The sequence below is a fragment of the Platalea leucorodia genome (genome assembly GCF_965183815.1).
Source record: "Platalea leucorodia genome assembly, chromosome: 1".
In the NCBI taxonomy this organism is placed as follows: Eukaryota; Metazoa; Chordata; class Aves; order Pelecaniformes; family Threskiornithidae; genus Platalea; species Platalea leucorodia.
Window position 1 is genome coordinate 78880676 of NC_138823.1, and position 13510 is coordinate 78894185.

General features: G+C 37.0%; 1 protein-coding gene across 1 annotated transcript in view; it reads right to left on the bottom strand.

Annotated features, from left to right (window-relative positions):
* Nucleotides 1-13510, bottom strand: part of SEMA5A (semaphorin 5A) — a gene marked incomplete at its 5' end in the record, with an annotated part of 346806 nt that overhangs the window by 40145 nt on the left and 293151 nt on the right.

The following is a 13510-nucleotide window of genomic DNA, read 5'->3' on the forward strand; positions in this document are numbered from 1 at the left end:
AAAGAGCTAGAAAAGCAGTGAAGCATTCTGCTTCAATAAGGCTGTTGAGAGGAACGGAGACAGTGGCTGCCAAACTCCACCTCATGTGCTCCATGGGGACTGAAGGAAGAGATGGGGTCAAGCTATCCTAGGAGGGGCCTCTAGATACCCACAGAGGAACACTTCAGGGGCTCATATGATGGGTTCAGGTACATTCGTTCTTAGGGTACACTTGTGGACTCAGAACAATAATTAGTTGAGGCCATTTGCTGATGCCAAAAATATCATTGCAGTCAGTAGTTCAAACTTAACCACATTTTCAAAGTTCTCTTTGCAAGTTGTCCTAAAACTTGTGGCCTAATTCACCATATTATGGCTTGTAGTTTAGAGCGGATTTAGTCAGTTGAGATCGTTAAATTTCTGCCTGGCTATGCCTGGCAAAGATGTAATAAGACCTTTAAAGACTAAATTTCAGGAGACAGTTCAACAGTTAGTTGGGAATTTTACACAAAATACACAAATAAACACATACGTCAAATAAATACATACGTCACAAAATACATGTCTATGAAAATGATAAATAAAATAAAAAATTAAAATAAAATAAAATAAAAAATTATCATGAAGCATACGGGTGGCAATATGAGACAAGGCATCATAAATTAAAAACATAATTTGGAATGAACAAAATAATTTGGACAGAACAAAAACATTGACTATGCTATTAACCAGCTACCTTGCTTCTCTCTTTAAATAGTATTTCCTAATATTTGTGTATAATGAAAACCAATATTGTCATGTTTTGTACCAAGACATATTTAGAATTATTTGGTTGTATCATTTTAGAAAAGGACAACTAAAATGTTATTTCTAAAACATTTTATTTCAAACTGGAGGAGACTGTTGCTAAATGACATAGAACAAAATTCTACTGTTTTCTCATGGAGGACATGGAACAGACTAATTTTTTTTGCCCTGCATAGCTACTTTAGTCAAATTCCTGAAAATTTTGAAGATCTCTGAGACTTTTACTCCTAGTTAAAGTTTGATTTTAATTAACCAAATAGCATGATAGTCTGATACTTCCTTAGGAAACTAGGCTAAAATTTATCTACATTTGAACTACAATTTTTTATAAAAAACAGAATTCAGATAGAGAGTTCTATTCCCATTTATATTACATGTTTATATTATGGAGGGATTTCTCCTAACAAACTCTTATTTCTTTGATGTATATAGTACATCTATGTTGAATGCACTTCTTTTGTTCTCATCTGTGTTTTTCTTTCTCATCTGTTAGTGTGAGAGACTATCTTCACAAGGCAGCTAAATCAACATTAACAGTCCATTTAAATATTTTCGGCCCAACAGTTATCTTTTATGATTTGCTTTTAATATATTGTATTAGCTCTGGAATATTGTTTTGGAATCACTGAACAGTCCATTGATTAACAAAATACTTACAGATATTTGCTTTTTGTTCCATTGTGCTAAACTTCAGTTTTTCTGGCCCAAAAGATTTATTTAAGTTTTCAGATATTAAGAGACAAATAGAAAAGAATGTTGCTGATTCATAAATTGAATGGTGTAGTATGTCACCTGGGACAAGAGAGGGCTGTAAGATACAAGAACCTGAGTCTCTCAGCCATCTCCCAGGCTTTGAGTTTGTCACAGCAATATGTAGTTAAAGGAAAGGATAGCTCTCCCATGCAATCAAAACAAAGGCCAAAGTGAATGTAACAGTGTTATAAAACTCGAGAGAAAAACAGTTGCCATTTATAGGGGGCCTCGTTTACACATCAAAACATAAGTTTCCTGAAGGACTAATATACCCCCTCCCTCTCCAACAACCAAAAGATAGATAACATTTATCTTGCAGTGGTTGAAAAACATATTCAGGAAAATCACTAACTGAACTTGAAAAAATAAATGGTTCATTTATTTTCATTACAGAAAAGCAGTCTTATCCATTTAGAAAAGCATTTTCAAACTAAAACAAACCAAAGAAAGTAAGTCCCTGATCATGTTTTTGTTTATTTCCACAGTTTAAAAAGCCAGGTTCTTCAACCAAATACCATTAGATATACCTTGCTTTATTGTAATTTTTCTATTACAATACTATTGCAAAAGCATGACCTGAAAGAACACCCAAACCCCATTATGTCCAAGTCATTAAGCAAAACATCTTCTACATTGTAAATTTCACAGCTATACTTAAAAAATAAAACCCAAAAATATTTCTAAGATTCCCCATTGTTTTTTAATCATGCAAAGGCACATCTATATCCTAGTTTATAGGTAGTATTTTAGCTTCAATTGACATCAATGGGAGTAGTTCGATTGATTCCAGCGGAACCAGGACTTCAGAGACCATTGCTGAGCGCAGATGTGATCCTGTAGTGCTGTAAAGTAAGGGTAGGTAGGCTGTGTTCATAACGGGTTTTTTAAAATATTTTGATGGATAGAGGGAGGAAAATCATTTTACCCTAGGCAAAAGGAACAGGTTTCTTCTGAAGTGAACGGATTTCTTTTTTGGCTGCAAATACTGACTGAGCACAACCTTTTGGTTCAATTTTGTGTATTTTAAAGAAAAGAATTGGAAAAGCTTCCATTGATGTAAAGGGGAACTTAAAAGGAATTAAAGGCTGGATTTGGAACCATTTTCCCTGGAGGAGTTGGGCAGGTCATCAGACTAGCAATGTTCGGTACTCAAATCCTTCCTATATTCAACATGACTCATTTTATTTAGATAAGGAAAGTTCCTACTTTCACCATCCCTTCATAAAACCATCAGATTTTGGAGTGAAGAAAGCCACCACTTTCCTCTGACTTTTTTTCTACCAGCCATTTGTGTAACTCCATGCTTGAAAGCTACATTTTACATCAAACTAGTCAAACTTTTGTGAAGAAACTGTTACAAAAAAATTAAATCACTTAATCGTGAGTAGCTTAACTGAATATCTCAAAGGCACAGGGTTAGCAGGAGCACCTTCAGCTCCACCTCAACAAGCAGCATGGCCTGGTTGCATCGAGGAAGTGCAGGTTTTATTCTTAAGTACTGATTCTCAGATGCTCACATTCACATTGGCACCTGAGAACCATTTAGAGTCATAAACATTTATTTCATATGCATGACAATTCCCAACATTGTAATAGTTCATTTTAAAGCATGATTTTTGGAATTAACTCATATTCAAAATGAAACTAGAAACATCTAAGGAAGAAAAAGCTTCTTTATTCTGACAGAGATTTAAAAAAAAAAAGTATAGAAAGAGGCATAGTAGTTAATTTGGATTCTTCCAAACCTAATCCATTTATGGACCTGCATTACAATTAACCACCCTACTCAAACGCACCTAGCAAATGAAATTGTTATGTGGTACAAAACAGGACAAATTTGTCAAGATTTGTAAATTGTTTTTCTTTCTTTTTTTAAAATAACTGACTACATCAAGAACTTATGTGTATTTTTGCACACTGCTTGTAGAGAAATGAAAAGTAGTAAACCCACAGAAAATCCACAGCAGCAAGTCTGCCTGCTGACAGCTCAATTTGTACCAATTCTCCAAGCATCCCTGGTGTCATCCCAGTGCTACTGCTAGAGGAGCCCACTTCTATACCCCATGTACAGAGCAGCCTGCTAACACAGCGCCCTTACTCTAATCTCCACACCCATTTAACACTTGCATGGTCAGACTATGAGCTCCCTGGAGGAGAAGCTGGTTTAGACTGTCTCTTTGCAGGCCTTTGTATAACGGCATCCTGGTTCATCATTAAAGCTTTCAGGCAGCAGGACAACAGTAATGCTATAACCATAACGCTTTGGAGGCTACCTTCCTGCTATGCTAGGCAGCAGATTTTCAATCTGACAGTTTTAAACCCCTTAGGGAGCTGCAAGTCAAGACCAGGGGACTGCGACCATGCCGTCCTTCCCAGACTGCTAAGGCAGGAATGGGTCCCAAGCTATAGTCATTATGGGAACTCAAACTCTAAAATCGCAAAAAAAACCCGTTCTCAATGCTTGTATGTTCTTGATATTGGAGAACATCTCAAAACCAGTCAAAGAACTGACTAGTGGAATTTACAGTCAGTTTTCAAACTAAGAATGAAGTACACTTAAAATGTAATGTGTTTCAGTGAAATGGATCTGAATTTTGGTTACAGATGTCTCTTCTGGCACTTGACTGTTTGTTCAATAACTATTCAGACTTAAGTGTCCTGAATAGGCTGAAACTGGAGACTGCATATTTGTTTCTACCGGACACTCACCTCACTTTCAGGGATATGTTTCAAGTCCACAAAGGCAATTAATATTCAGTCTTGTCACCCAGTTCCTTTTTGAATGTGGATTTACTCTGAATTCTAGACTTCTCTTACTAAGTTAACCCTAGATTTTCTTTTGATGAATAATACCTTCTACATTTGGCCCACAATGCCACAAACCTCCTGCAAATTACCCTGTTCCTTTCACTCTTGGGGCACTGAAGGTATTGAATGCATTGTTAACAGTTAGAAAACTGCAATGCCTCTAAAAATGCATGGCCTAAACACAAAATTCTTCCTCTCATTTGTCCTTGCCTTTTACTGTCCACATGGTCTATGAAACATCTCACAAAATGGACGAGCTGTGTGAGGTGCTCTAAAGGATCACATCTTCAGCTACACGCAAGAACATAGCAAACGGGTTTCCCTTGACTTAAGCGTTTTTTTAGATAATAAATTTTACTGTCATTATCTTTACCACATTCACGCAATTATATGCTTTTCTGCATTTGTGTACATCACTAATTCTAAGTGTTACATTTAAGCATTTTTGTCAGTCATGTAATTGTTAGGCACTTGACACTAATTAAGAGTCAAAGATACTTAATTGCCAGTCCTAAAAGTTGACAAATAATAGTCCAGGTCTTCAAAATCATTATACTGGCTTAAAAGAGCCCTGGATGGGGCAGGGGGTCCATCTAGTAAAGTAAGCTGATTAAGTTGTTTTGCAGATAAGTTACTGTTTAGGAGATAGGTGTCCAGGGCTTATTTGCTCCAGTTCATAGTCAGGAGACTTACTGCAAATCCCCTCTTAACTATGGTTTTGTATGCCGTATTGCGATCTGCCCTGCACAAACATGCCTCCTGTTCTAGCAGCTCTGCTGCGGGGTAGGAACCTCCAGGAGCAGGGGTGGGAGGGGGGCACGGTGAGAAGCTGGGGACATCGCCACCTGAACCTGCTAAAATCTGATAAGCCCAGAGGTGTCTGTCAAAGGACTAAGGATTCAGTTATTTTTGCGATGGCTGTTGTCATTTAGACTGCTGAAAAGCCTGCACTAAAGGAAGTATAAGATACTATTTAATTGATGAAAACAGAACATACAGGACCATAAATAATCAAGGCTATAAGGCTGAAGGGATTGTCCACCTATAAACGACTGCATGGATTTACCAAAATTGACTCAAAAGTGATTTCAGTTAGGCAGGCACTATATTGCCATATAGTGAAGGCCTCAACTGCAGTAGGAAAGACATGACCTCCAAATCTGAGCAACAACATGACAAGTAGATGGTGAAATAAAAATATCATTAAAGGTAAATGATGTGTTACTTGTACAAAATTAATCTTTTCAGCATTTAAATTAGCATTTAAAAGTAGCATGTAAACATCAACTTGGAAATCTATATTTATACATTTAATTATAAAGAAAGGAAATTCAACTTTACTTTTAAAATTAAGAATGTACTAGTTGCAATTTGAAAAGACCAGGGAAAGAAATGTAGCTTCCTGTGAGCTGTGATTTTGCTTACCTGATCAGTCAGTACTTCAGAAGTGGGGAAAAGGAGGGTGTTCAAAATTCCATTTTGGAGGGTATGATCAGCTGATTGGAACCAAATGAGTTGCTGCAGCTTAGTGAGTTGCTGCAGCTTAGTGAATTGCTGCAGCTTAGAGCCCCCACTCTGCTGGGCCATGCTAACGATCTGTGCATATGGCTTTATTCATTACAAATGCAAATGCAAGTGCAAAAGAAGGTGGATTAAGTCAGACGGATAAGGAGTGATTTACTTTTCTGTAATAACTCAATTGTTTGCAATTAGCTTCACGTACTCTTACTGAGAAGCTTAAAGGTTTTCACGTAGGCCCTATAATTCCTGACAATATTTAAAATATTTTAAATTGCTGAAACAGTTATTATTAACTTAAAATGTCTTTTTTTAAATTACTGAAAATCATGGCTATCCAAGTATTTATTAACTGAGAGTAAGAATGTTAGAAGATAATCCAATATTCAAAAAGGCATGAAAAGGCTGTCAACTTGTCCATTTTAGAGACTGCTACTTTGTAATGACTGCAAATCTGTTCTCACACAAAAATTACCTTCATTTCTATTCTGCAGCATAGGTTTTCCTTCACATAGGCTGCTAGACAGACAATGAGATCTATATTCTTGTTGTAAAAGGAGATCCTCAACAACAAATTTTTAAACACCAAAAGTGGAAGCAAATCTGGGACTTCAGTTTTCATAGGCAACACTAGAGTTACTTGGCTACTTTGTGACCTGGAAAGAATTTGATCCTTAGATTCCTAATTCTTAGATTCACCCACTGCTAGCTATAATGATTGTCAATGTGCCATTTCCTGAACTTAGCAATGGGAGAAATCTGCAAACAAGTTTCAGTTGGGTTTGTCTGCCACCATATATCAATAACTCCACAGGTTGCTAAAAAAATGTGTAATTCCAAAACAAGAGAAGAAGAAACTAAAAGTTGCACAGCCTGTAATCATGGGGTTGAGGATAAGGAACCAGGGATGTACTCCTACGGAGAGAAATGGCTCATTTCTTTCACAAGGCAGTTTCAAATTAAGCACACTGGTAAAGTAGTTCTGGAATTTACATACTGAGGACACATTTACTTCCATAATATTTTGACCTGGAAAATCAGCTGTGTGAAAAGCCAGCCAACAAGTAATGCAGAAAAATAAAACAGTTATTACTGTTTTATATCCAGCCATAGAGCACACTTTCAGATTCTTATTCAATTATCCATAGTCATTTATTATATCGTCAGTGCAGCCTTATATTAAAATTAATCCTCTTATCAGCCTATAGATCATCATTAATCTTATTTTCTACAATTACACTATCTTTTAGGTTCAGCTGAACTTTCACATTTTAAGCTCAAAATCTGTGGGCAAAAATGCAACTACTAATCAGTGGCACATCAAAACAGACCTGAGAGTATGAAATTATTAACTGCTTGTGAAGTCATTTAGACAACAAGCATTCAATTGCAGTTTGTCTTGGTTTTTGTTTTTTTTGTTTTTTTTTTCTCCTTTTAATTATAAAGAGCTATAAACTGTGTTTTATACAAAAATGGAAGCAAAATTTGAGAAACCTAATGTTGGAAAGAGCTGAAGTCTGGTTTTGCTCTGAAAATCTGATTATTTTAATATTCTTACTCTATTTTTTGTTCCGAAGAATGACTTAAATGATATACAAATCACTGGGGGAAAAAATCCTATGTCACTCTTCCTGAGATAACACTCTAAATGTTAGAGCAGCTGCTAAACGACAAATGCGTTAAGTGATGGAAATGATACAAACTGAATAGATGAGGAGCCATGAACTCTAATTCAGAGTTGCCAGCCCAAACCCAGAAGCTGCAGTGAAAAGCAGAACTGCTTGTTGAAATGCATTAAACTGTGCAAGTATTTAAATCCATTGAAAATAGATTTAGCTACACAAATGAGACACATTCAAAGATTCTGGTCATCTGTACCTTCTGATGAGGTAGCAGAAAGGGTGTGCTCTGCATTTCTGAACACAAAGCCACTTAGTAGGGGATTTGAGTATGGATTTGGAAGCCTAATGAAGGTGGCAAAATGCAGCTGCCAGAGATCTCTCCAGCACCAGATGGATTGCTGTCGTCTCCAAAAATTCCAATATTAGGAAGCTCCAATTATCTACTAGGAGGGAAGTCAGGAATGGTAAGTTAATGTGTATATGAACATCCACGTCTTCCTAGCTCAAAAGCCACATTAGTCTTCTGTAAATGAGTGAAAGGGGAAAACCAAACACAACCCCCATCCCCCAAATTCCTTTCAAGCAAAATTTTTCTCTTTCTAGATGTTGAGAGTGGACAACACCTGTGGAAAATGGGTATAGCTGATAGGTTAAAAAAATAATTATCCTATAAACCTCTTTTTCAGGCCTTGACCCAGGCACACTAAAGTGAACAGTAATATGACTGAACTGAAAATGCGCTTAAGCACAATTTAATACTTTATCACACCACAGACATCTGCCTTTCCCCAGGGCAGAAGTTACAGCAGAGCTGACAGACATGAACGTGTGCCCACACCTCAATCACTGCTGCTACAGTCGAATGTATAAACACAAACTCATCTTCAGTTATAGCTTGTAATCACTTGGACAAGGAAGCACAGCAACCGAGATGCCGACACGTTTGCTTCGGCCAACTCCACTATGGGAAAATATGACTTCTAGCAGAGGGGGGCACCTGAGATGGTTAAATTGCCATAGCAAGTGTCAGTGCAACTCATCTGTCAGAGCCCCTGACTATGTGGGCAAAAAAAATCACAAAAAATAAAAAGACAATCCAAATAACAGCATAAAATTTTACAGGTTGCCTGGTTGAAAAGCAGGAACACAGGAACACATATATGAAAAATCCGCCTCTAGTTGTGATAATAAATGTAAATTCAGGCTACCTACAAACTTGCACAGGTTTGTGCTTAACATGTTCAGTAAGTGAAACTGCACGGGCAAATACAAATATACAATTGTCTTTAATTTTCTCATGAGTGGATAGCAACTTCTCAAAGCTTGTACCCTTAATATAGCGTTCAATTGCCCAAATGCAGGGCTCTGTTGCCATTTTAAATTCTGTGGGTTATCTCACCTAGCTTCCAAACTGCTCTAAAAGCACGTGGCGCTCTCACACGGCCTCTGACATACCTTCCACTTTCACTCAGACGCTCCAGATCCTCTACGGCTTCTCAAAAAGCAACATGTGTCTCTGTTTAGGCAAATCTGCATCCTGCCCTTGCATTCGCTAATGGAGCCTGGCATTTTTCAGAATCATGTCAGAACTGAATCTCCTAATGATTTAAATAACTGTTCCACATTTTCCATTTAATTTGTGGCTATCTAAAAAACTCCCAATAAATCAATTTCTCTCACAGAACACACTTCATTTTTAGCTTTTTAAATATTGTTGGGTTTATATAGAGTTTATTTACAAAGGATTTAATTTGTCTATGTTTTATTTTTGGAACTCTGTGGTTGCAAATAAAACACTTTTTTTTTTATCTCCAGCCAATTCCTGGTAAGACAGATGTTTCTGGGGAAAAAAAAGTACTAATTGGATGCTGGCTTCATATTATGCTCTATTTCCAGTATGTGGAAGGAAAGGCAAGAATAGCTGTGTGCTTCCTTTGCATCTCCTCAAATATGAGCTGTTCTGTAGCTGGCATGACCCTAGCATAAATCAGATCAGGTTTTAATTGACAATAGCCTGTGTGTTTCAGTTCAGAACTGCTGAAGCTTATGCTCTGGTGCTTTGGGGAAATTCCTTAGGAGAGGATTAAAGCCCTTTTATTTTACACCTTGTTTGAAGTCTCAGCAAAAAGGCTAAGCGCTATATAGGGAAAAAGTGGCACTGCTAAAGACATTCAAGCCAGAAGGTTAATGAAGAAAACAAAAGGAGAAAGTGATTATAGACTGTAGAAAAATAGGAAAGAAAATACCACGGTAATAAAAATAAACTGACCAGGAACAGAGTATGGCTCACTGGTAAAATTAAATCAAAGCATGTTTCAAATGGAGCATTTTATGAGTTTAAACAAGTTGAATGTATAACAACATATCTTTTCTTAACACAATACTCATGAGAGCTCTTAAGGAAGAACTTTATTACTTAATGCACACACAGGATCCTTAGCTTCTCTTTATACTCAGCTACGCTCATCTCAGTCTTGTCCCAAATCAAATTTCCGCATGCCAGCTTTCCCCACTTCTTATCATAAAATTCATGCAACCTCATTTACAAGAGAGAGAAAAAAAGGAGATGAGCAAGGATTGATTTACACTGCAGTGATCAAATTGGGCAGAAAAAAAAAAGTCAGTGAATATGTCATCTAGCAGAATTCTTCTTTTCAACAAACCAGAAAAGGGACAGAAATAGTTAAAACTCATGAGAGTTGAGTTACACACCAGAGATGGGAAAATTTAACAGTGGTCCGTGCCTTGAGGGTGCTGAAGCTGCAGACTGCCACTGGGTAGTAGTGTTGTGTTTGCTTATCAAAGCGATATGTAAACCCACATAAAATTATTGGAAAAGCAAGGGCTGGGTAATGCACGATGTCATATTTCAGACATTCCTAGCAATGTGGAGAGGACTTACCGCCAGTAACTGTGTAAACATGGCTGGAATACACAAGTCAAATTCACAGGACTGAATTTTAGCTAAGGTCAGGATGGATGCCCTGAACTTACACTGTGGGTTTTGTAATACAGGCTTCGTTTTGACAGCTCAGTAAGCACACCATCAGCTCTTTGGCATTTTCAGGCCAATGACATTAGTAACTGGAAAATAGAAGTGTTAGCTATAGACTGCAAATTGCTTTTTATAGGAAAATAATAAGTATTTTGTATTCACATTGTCCTTTCAAATTCAAAACATCTGACCGTTTATAAAGAGTTCTGGCTTATCAAACAAAACTCTGAAGGCAAGTTTGCTGACCATTACGCTATGGGAGCTGGGCGATTTAAGAGTCTTGTCCTGCAGGAGGATTAGGAAGTTATGCAAGCTCACGAAGGAGTTCTACTTGGGGAAGGCAAGACAGGGATGCAAAGGCAGTTCGAAGTTGCACATATGGAAAGGGAAAACTATAGCAAACGATTTTTGTGTTTTGTTTTGTTTTGTTTTTTCCCCCCTTGGACAAGCTGGTAAGACATCCTTTTGTCTTTCCACTGATCTAAGATACTCAGAGAAACTTGTCACCGAAATACAGAAGTTCTGGGGAAAAGTCGTCTTTCTTCTAGATGCCCAGAGACAAGGCAACACCAGTAAGAGCAATAAAGGTAGAAAATGGTCCAGAATGGATAGTACAGGCAGTCTGCGTTGTTTTTAATTTTTCTTTAAGAATCCTAAGAAAAGAATTCTTACAGGGGAAAAAAAAAAAAAAGAATAAAAGCAATAAAGATAATAAATAGAAGATAATGGCACTGAGCTGACTTTGCATACCCACAGACAGATGTTAACGTGACTACACAAAATAAAAGCAGCAATAGCTAAAGAAATTTCACTGGTAAGAAAATGCAGGTGTTTGGCAAGAATTTGGGGATGAAAGTGTGAGGATACAAGCAGTCTACAGGATCCCAAGGGAGAGGGAAGAACGAAAATGACAGAATGTAATTTTCAGTAATCTTTGCTTTGCAGAATAAAATTCTCACAAAGCCTTAAAGGGAAGGCTCAATTTTTTTTATTTTTTTTTTTTTAATGCCAACTAATTCACCTATTCATACTGTTACAGTTTTTAAAAAGCACAAGAAATGGTATATCTTTTATCTTTGAGTTCCGTAATTCAAAAACGTGCATAATGTGGGACTTAGTTTTGGTCACAGTCTCTAACACATCTTAAGACAGTGGCTTCTCAGCAAGGTATAGGTGTTTTAGTAAATATTTTAGTAGCAGTGATGAGGTACAGAAGATGAGGCCCACATGCTGTGCAGTTAATTCTGAGTTTATAAAAGCAATCACTCTGCAGACACTGAATGATATATAAACTCTCTGTGTTAATGGTTCCCAATACTACATGAAACCTAAGAGATTCAACCCAGGTATTTGTGTGCAAGTAGTGAGGCACGAAAGAGATGCCTAAAAGGATTTCAGGAAAGAGGAACAATACATGTAAGTTTACTAAAGATTTGTTTAAGGTGTACAAAATCATACATCATTACCCTGCTTTCTTACTCTTAAGATCAAGTATTGATTAGATGAATTGTTTCAATACATACTATTTTGGAACAGAACTTTTTTTATTTTGCCTTTTTTTTTTTTACTTTTCATACAAGCAAAAGAATATTTTTGTAACTGTTTTGCCACCTAAGATTGCATCACTGCCTCTTCATGTTTGGACAGGACTGTGAGAAGTCACAACTTTGAAGATATTGTTCCTTACACTGTAGCTGACGTAGCCAAAACATTTCTAAAATTATGGAAGTGCTTTTTTAAACCCTGTGACAAAGGAAAAAAGTTAATGTGATCACCTTGTGGGATGACAAAGAATGTCTCTGATTTTACACAAGGGAAAGTTCACTACCTGTTTCCTTTGGAATAATCTGTCGCAGATGCATGAGTGTAATTTTTTGGTTTTTAAACAAGGACTCTGGAAAGAATCAGTCCAAGGTGGCATGGCTTTATCCTGCTCAGAGGCGAACAGACATTTCACTTTGTACGTGGGAATGTTCTCAAGAGTGTTTAGCTAACACTTGAACACAGAAGCTATAATCATATGGCTGCTCATGTGTCTCAAAGACACACATTACAGAAAATGCAAATTACTTTTTATGGGATTCAGTGACATTAAACCTCAAAAAAATCTAAATCATTCAGTATTTAAAGTCGAATGAGAATAACATCCTCGAATACTTTACATCCCCGTCATTCCTCCCATCAGTTTAGCCTCAGAGAACAATTCTTAACACAGGAGGAAGCTGAGATACAGAAACCACATCTCATTCTATAACAGTACTAGATGCGATTATTACTCATATTGTAAAGTTGTGTTTTATCTGAAAAAGCCCCCTGCTTCCTTTCTTCTACTGATAGCAGGAAGGACAAGTGGGTGCAGAGACTGTGTGCATTTCTAATGAAACAATGCAATTCCTTGCTAGGGGATCACATGGATTTACATGAATGCCAAATTCAGATTTCTTTGAGACTCTTTTAATGAGGTCCCATGTGCCCCTTTTATACACTGAAGATTATTAATTGCAAAAAAATATTATAATTTTAGGCACAGGAGTTTAAGAGCAGCAATAAGAAGGAGAGCTGTGTGTTTTATATCTACTTTAATTGAGTGATAAGCAGAAGGATCTGGCTCAGAGGGCCTTTTGATCAAAACACCAACACGCAATGTTAAGATTATGTAGTTCCATCAGTAGAGTGTACCATCTTATTTCTGGCAAAGGGAGAGCAGATGGGGGCCTGCCTGGCATCATGGATGATGAGATATGAATATATAACAGTTGCATTCAATCAAGAGAGTTACCTACTAATCAGCAGTTAAATAAGAATGGCCAGTCTTCCCCTACCAGGACCAAAAACAGGTGTATCTTTATTTGTCCATGGGATAACACTACTAGCCTGCATTAAGAATGAGAAGCTCATGGCATAAGTAATTTATTCCAGTGGCTGTGAAGTCTACTGCATAAATTCCAGAAACAGAGAACTTATTTCAAATCAAGGTCACTATCACGATCCCTAGCTGAAATGGGATTTCTGAAATGTTTATTTGAAT